Raw genomic sequence first — 7872 nt, forward strand, 5'->3', positions numbered from 1 at the left:
AGAAAAAAGCCAGTCTCATTTTAGGGAAGTAACTTTGAGTACACCTAAATGATAATTTTTCTTAATGCTATAAGAGACAGGTTCTTTGTAGGTTTAATGTAAATATGGGAAGGAAAGTCTAAGGCTTACATTCAAAGGAAGAATGCAATCAGGGGAAAATGAAGAAATCCTTGTTGTCAGGATGTTGCCAAGTCCATATATTTTCTTCTCACCGCAAGACATGTCAATAAATTAGGAGGCAAGGTGTTGGGGCAAGGAATAACAAATTTATTTGGAAAGCCAGCAGATCAGGAAGATGGGGAACTAATGTCCTAGAAAACTATCTTACTGAAGTCAAATTCAGGCTCCTTTTATACTAAAAATGGAGGGGGTGTGGTTAGTTGTTGCAAATTTCTTGGTGTCAGAAACCTTTGTTCTTGCAGCTGTCCAAGTAGGTCAGGTTCCTGTAAACCTCCAAGAGGACAAACATTATTCTCTGTTCTGCAACTTTTTATTTCTATACGAATGGACAAGTGTTATACCCTTAAAGGTCAGAGCCTTGAGAATGGGCTCTCCTGTATATTTCAGACTATGGGCAACATTCTTTTACAAAAAGTGCAGAACCAGCATGACCAAGCAGAGGAAACAGAGCACAGGGTTAGAGCTAAAGGAACAGATTCAATATGGAGTCAGATTTGTTCTTCCCTGTTATAAAAATTGACAAAACCTCTCCCTGACCTCACGTACACTTCTCTATCAGAGGAAGGCTCTAAATCAACAGATCTTATCAGTCAGATTACTTAATTCCAAAGCAACCAAAGCGGCCTCTGGTTCATTTCAGCAGGAAATTAGTTAGTTAATTAATTAATTAACTAGCTAATTGGATATTGAATAGCTCCCAGGATCACTAAGAGCACAAGAGAACCAGCCTCAAAGGCAGTGAAGTTAGAAACAAGGCCCATAAATCACATCTTAAAACAGGTTTGATGAGTACACCATTACCTCTACCAATAAGTATTAGATATTGCCCTTGTGTTGCTGCTCTTACTAACATCAGCTAATCAATACTGCCACTAGTACTACTTGATTATTGTCCCAGGAAAATTGACCTACATGTGGCACCATGGCCCGAATTGCCATCTTGCTACCATTGTCAACAGCTCTTCCACCTCTCCTGCCACGTCTTCACCATTGTCACTACCACCTTTACCACCTACAGCATTGCCACCACTAGCAAGGAGAGAATATTCCAGTTTTTGTGGAGAAACTGGGTCAAGAGAAAGACCTTGTTCTCCTGATGCAAACTAGGTAATGAGTATTCAGAGTTTATTAGCATTTACATTGAGAAATAAGCTATGTCTCCCACCCAAACTCACAAAATGAGAACAATCCAAATGTAGAAAGGAATAATGGCAGTGAGCAGGCAGAAGTATCCAGTGAGGTCCTTTTCCTATTAAACCTTCTAAATATGTATTTGGATGCATACATCTACATGTGTGATTACATATAACACGCCATAACTATGCCTTGCACACTTATTAGTTACCTCATCTCGTTTCAGGAGTGCTAGAAAATGCCCATGACTTTTCTTATTCCAACATAATTCTGTCTCAATAATCTTTAAAGTATGGACTAATATGTAATGAGAGAGAGAGAAAGGAAAGAAAGAAAGGAAGGGAGGAATGAAGGAAGGAAGGAAGGAAGGAAGGAAGGAAGGAAGGAAGGAAGGAAGGAAGAGAAGGGAAAGAAAGAGAAAGAAAAAACAGAAAAGAAAAAGAAGGAGAAAGAAAATAGTAATTAGTTTGCTGTGTGTGTGTGTGTAGACACATGATCCTTCAAGAAGAAGAAATATGTATTTTCTTTGTATCTACAACTGGTTATAAGGCTATTGTTGGTGTTTATGACCTCGATAGCTCATTAACCATCCCATTTACTCATTCCCTTTCCTTCAGCCAATACCTAATCTGGCCTGGGTTCTTTGCCTAAGTTTTTGTTTGTTTGTTTGTTTTTTGTTTTACCTAATCCACACCTTGGAAGTCGTGCCTCTGTAGAGTTGCTTTTTATTCCATTTAATGGACATGGATGTATCAGAGACCTTCTGGGTTCTGTACGCTTTTTTGTCCCCATTGTGTAGTAGTAAATCTGTTCCCTTTTGAGAGTCAGGCTAAATCACCCAAGCCAAATGAATATTTTTGTCTCTTTTTACCTGGCAATAGGAACATAAAATTGCCTGGCAGAAATCTCAGCTTCCAATTCAATGGAGCTGTTATAGTATCTCCAAGGAAAGCATGTCCCTGGTTATATTCAAACCTATGAACAAGAATGCAGTGCCATATAATAAGAAACAAATACTATGAATATGAAAGAAAATGCACCATACAATGAATTCAGAACAGATAAACCATCCTGTAAGACAGCACTTCAATCTCACAAGAATTTGACTCCCAGTTGTAACTGAGTCTTCTACTCTTATAAGACAAACTTCTTTTCAATGTTAGGATATATGGCAAACCCAGGAAATCCCATGCAAATCGGCTCATTGTACTGCAATTATATACCTTATGAATACTGGCTGAGTGAATAGCCTCAAAAAGTCAGATAGTAATCATCTGTCCAGCTGGTAGACACAGATCCTAATTTAACAGAACCATTACTGCCTTGACTAGTTGAAAGCATTCTTGCCTTAAGTGCTAATATATCCAAACCTGAATCACTGTCCTAGAATACCATGTAACATGCTTCTATCCACTGAAATTATCTTTATCGTTATGAAGTAGAAGTGAGAGACACAGAGAAAGGAATCAAACATGAATGGATTCAAACTTTTGGATCTCAGCTTTGTGCTCTCACGATGCTATGTAAGCCCCAAGAAAATTGAATGCTCACCTAGGGAGCAAGGACGGGAAGAGAATACCAAATATTGATTGAGTTTACCCTAAATTGGCAAGAATAAATTTCTACTACTGATTAGAACAGGGATTTAAGACTGGGAGTAAGTTCAGTTTGGGGGGGATTTGAATCTCACAGAATGAAAAATCTGTCCCTTATTTGCATCAGCAGTTTAGAATGATATGCCTTCTTAACAAATTTCCTCCTGTCATGCTCTTATATATTCAGTCAGTTGCAAATACCATATTTAAATGATCAACAATTTAAAATCTCCCTGTACATACGAGGGCAATATTTAACTCTCCCTAGACTGTATTAATTTCTGGAGACCAGGGACCATGTCTTATTCACTTCTCTATTTCCTCTCAGCACCTTTGATAATACTCTCAGCATAAAATAAATTCAGAAGTGTTTAATGAAAGAATAAATAAAAGAAGGAAGAAACACACCAGCAGACTGATTCTGTTAGTAGTGCAGTAACGACAGTAATGAGTTGTTCCACTTTCCCCGTTATCTTACCCACATGCTCTTACTCAGGGAAAATCAATTTCACTAGAATTGACATTTCTAGAGTTAAACTAAAAGTCAGTAGACTCCCTTTCTCTTCAGTTTCTAAGTCATACATCCATTGTTTTAAGTCTGGGATTTCGACCAGAAAATGTAACCCTATGGACCACTTGGCTGAAAAAGTTAATATTGCAAGTCTAGTGTTCTGAAATGGTACCCAAGAGATCCATCCAAATCCTAAAGCCAGGGACCACTCACTGCCTGTCTTCCTTACAAAATGAAATGCAATTTCTTATTTTCTACTTTGATTTTTGGCATTAAGCAGTTCTGTGTAACTATGCCTAAAATTAGATAGGAAGAAAGAGCCTTGTTCCAAGACTTGCTTTTCTTACAACATGATGACTTGAAAAGTTTTATTCACTGTGGCCTTTTATACAGTTCCTACCAAGTAATTGTAGGAAATAACCCAAGACATTTTCTCTAGCTGAAAGGCAGAAAACATTAACACAGAGGGTTTACATGGAAAAATATGTCTTTAGAAAAACATATTTCCTATTATGTTTCATGTTATGACACTTGCTCCAGAGGACCCCACGCAATTGACTAAAGGAATCCAACAAATAAGGAGGAAATTGAGCTAAACTTAATTTTTAAGTCAAAAGAGGTACTTTTACGTGAACACATGTTTCTATAGTAACGCACTAAGCAGGAGTTAGAGAAATATTATGTAAGTGCCATAGTGGTAGCTGTAGATGCCAAGGTATTATCAAAAATAATAGACTCAAAATACTGAGTTCTCACCTACCTTAACACACAAAGGCCTTTCCCCCCAGAGCCTGTAAGCAACCTACAATTGTCCAGAATAAGCAGACACAGAACATTTAAGAATAGGAGAAGTTGGTCTTTAAAGTTGCATTGTTCTAGGTTTCAGTGGTGTAATTGAACTCAAGTACCACAGGATGTAAATATCAATCACTCCTCCACAGCCTCCTTCTTTGTTTCCATTGGAAGTCATTAATTAACACATCTTGAAGATCTTTCATGACTCAGAATCTAAGGAGAGCCCTAAAAACTATTATTTATTGGAAGGGGTAGAAAAATCTAGCAATTGTCATAGCAAGAAGAATTAGTAATCCATCCATCAGTGGAAAAAAAAAATCTAACAAACAATAATTTTAAGTCTTGCCATTATGAACTATAAATTTATGACAAAAATCAGCCTATAATATTAGCAGAAAAGTATTACTTCTTTAGTCATGAGATTACCATTTTCAAAAATTATCTCTAAGGTATAGATAAATTCAAGTATGAGAGTATCTCCATGAAACCGAAAACCCTAACATTTGTCTTTGTACCAGGATCTTGAGAGAGAGATCAAAGCAGGAGAGCCATGTTAGGAATCCTCTGCCTGAAGTTTGTAAGCAATTTATAAATATTAGCTGTTAGATTACCTTCAGGGCAATTTCAGCATCTCTCTAATCTCCATGGGCTTGTACCGTTTCCTTCACCTGAATTGCCTACGTCCATTTACCAAAATCGTATCATCCTTTTATGTTCCACCTCAAATGCCACCGCCTCCATATCTTCCCCAGTGTCTAATACAGACCTAGACACAAACACATTTTAGAAATGTACTCTCAGCTCTTCTAACACTTTACATCTTACATAGCAGTTATCATGTATTCTGTCTTCTAATTATTTGAATAATATCTTAAAGCCTTCTTCCAGATCAGGAGCTATCAAACTTTACAGCATGGATTAAGTATCATCTGGGTCACTTGCAAAAGATTCAAATTGTCACTTCCACAAATTGTGGATCAGGTGTTCTGTGCTGGGGCATTGGAATCTTCCCTTTCAACATATTTACTCTGTTCTAAGCTTTATTCACCTTGGTGATGTCCAAATCTTCTTCACCCATAGCCAAGTCACAAGCGTCTCTCTTAAAAAAAACATTTTGGTTATATTCCAGTATTTTAGAAAATTTTCCCACGTTCCCCATTCTACCATTTATCATTATTGTCATATTTGAATATTAGTACGACCAAATAGGCTGTTGTTAGTAAGATCAAATAAACCTTCAAACATCAGTAACTTAGAACAAAATTTTATTTCTCCCTCACATCACGTATCTGCACAAATCGGGTGTCTCACCTCTATATTTTAGCCATTCGCTATGAAACATATGACCTACAAGTTCTTTTTGGTATGGACGTATATCACTTCTCAGATATCAGTAGCTAGAACTAAACACGTGGCCCCAAATTTACTGCAAGGGAGGTAAGGAAGTATAGAATATTTTGTTTGCACTAAGAATTCCTGCCCAAATTGAAATGTCAATCACTTGGTTTTTAATAATGTCCTACAGCTCAAGATGTCCAAAGGAAGATTTACCAGCATGATAATCGTTAACAGCTGTAATTCCCTGAGTATTTACTACGTTATTCTGTAGGTGCAATGCAAGACTACCTTAATTCTTACACAACACATGAGGTGGGTATTATTAGCTGTGATTTTTGAAAGGCACTGAAATGTAGCAAGGGTTGGTGATATAATCTGCCCTACTGTGTGAATTTTGTAAATTGTGGAGCCAGCTTTCGAACTAAGCCTGTATCTTTGAATTTCATTCTCTTAAAGGAATGCTTTACATTTCCTTGAAAGCCACCTACTCAAAGTAATTTTTGTAAGCCACAATTATTACTCCCTATTGATTGTAGACTACAGTTTAAAATGTCTTAGCATCGCACATAAAGCCTTTCCTTTTTTTAACTCTCTGGCCTACTCTATCATAATCACATCACTTTCACAACTTTAATTCATCTGTACTAAGCAATGTGCATTTTCATACTAGTCCTGAGGGTTTTTTTCCCTCACTTTAAGCCCTCTTGCTGCTATATTCCTTGTCTTACCTAGCTAATTCTCACCTGTATGTCAGATCTTACTTTAGAAATTACACTTATTAAAAAATATAAAAACATGAAAAAAAAGACTTGTGAAAATTTGGGAAAAATCACCATTGTGGAAGAGAATCATTGAATTCAGTCAACAAAACAGCATCTGAGGTGGGGAAATGAATGAGCAGAATATTACATTAAAACATGTTAAACTATAAATAATGTACTGAAAGAAATTTTGAAAGTTATTATAGCCATAACACATCGATGAATTTTTAGGAAAAAAAGAGTTTGTGTAAATCCTAAAATACGATTGTTAAAACATTAAAAATTCAACAAATGGACATAGTAGCAATATAAATACAGCTAAAGATTACATTATTGAGCCATGATGTAAAGAAATTCCCTCAGAATAAAGCTTAAAACGTAACTTCAATTTTGCTATACCATTTTAAAAGTAACAAGTTTCCTATATCATTGTATATCCAGTTAGTTTGCACTTAACCATTGTCTTTTAGTGTTTTCTTTAGTTTATTAAACCAGGAAACAAAACAGGCATACTTAGTTTTCTGATAAACCTCTTAGATCTCTTATATTCTCAAGTTTTCCCCTCCACATTTTTTCTTGTGATTTTTTTTTTTTCCTGGAGAGATGTTATTGTATCTTAAAGAATTATGCTGTTTGTCATGTAGAGTTTATCACAGTCTTTGTTTTGCTGAGTACATCACTACTTTATCTATTAACATGTTTTTCTGTCCCCTGTATTTCTTAGAAGTTGGTAGTCAGATCTAGTGATTCATTCCCTTATCAAATATTTGGTTGCTCTGAGGTACAGGAAAGAGATGATAGCTGATTTTTTTCCTTTGTTTGTCAGTTTTGCAAACAATGAGTCCCTTAGCAACTCCAAAGTTAATGAATGATTTTTAGTGCTATTATAAACATCTAGATTTAAACATATTCTTGTTTAAAGTCATTACAGATACAACTTCAATCGGTAACCATTTTTTCTCACCTCTGGCCTAGGATCCTGTTCAGCTTGGGCTCTTGAGTCCTTTTTGACGCGACTCTAGTAGTCTTTGACAGCTTCTTGCTTTGTGGTATGAAAAATGTTTTAGGTTCATCTTATACATTTCCTTATTCCAGAACTAGAATAAGCATTGGTGAGAACTATCTAATAGCTCTGGGAATAAACCCATTAAATTTGACTGAAAAGCATAAAAGAAGCTTCAACTAAATATTTTACTTTTGCCAATAAATTATAACCAAAATTCTGATATTACTCTATAAATTCAATGCAATTATGCTGAAATACCAGCAGGGATTTGGGATTCTAAAGTTTAAAAGAATAGGAAATACGCATGAATAACCAAATCTTTGGAAAATTGTTTACAAAATGTATGTTATTTATATGATTTTATCATATATTACTAATTTTATGTATTTGATATGTACCAATAATATGTTAAAATACGTGAAAGACTCTGCTAATTAAAGAAAACAAAAATACTGCTTTGCCAGAAGAATTGGTAAAAAGGAAAAAAATGTTTTAATGGAAATAGAGTTTATGATAAAACTGACAATTCAAATCAATAAGAAAAGCATATTA

This window comes from Camelus dromedarius, chromosome 11 (assembly GCF_036321535.1).
Source record: "Camelus dromedarius isolate mCamDro1 chromosome 11, mCamDro1.pat, whole genome shotgun sequence".
NCBI classification, from domain to species: domain Eukaryota; kingdom Metazoa; phylum Chordata; class Mammalia; order Artiodactyla; family Camelidae; genus Camelus; species Camelus dromedarius.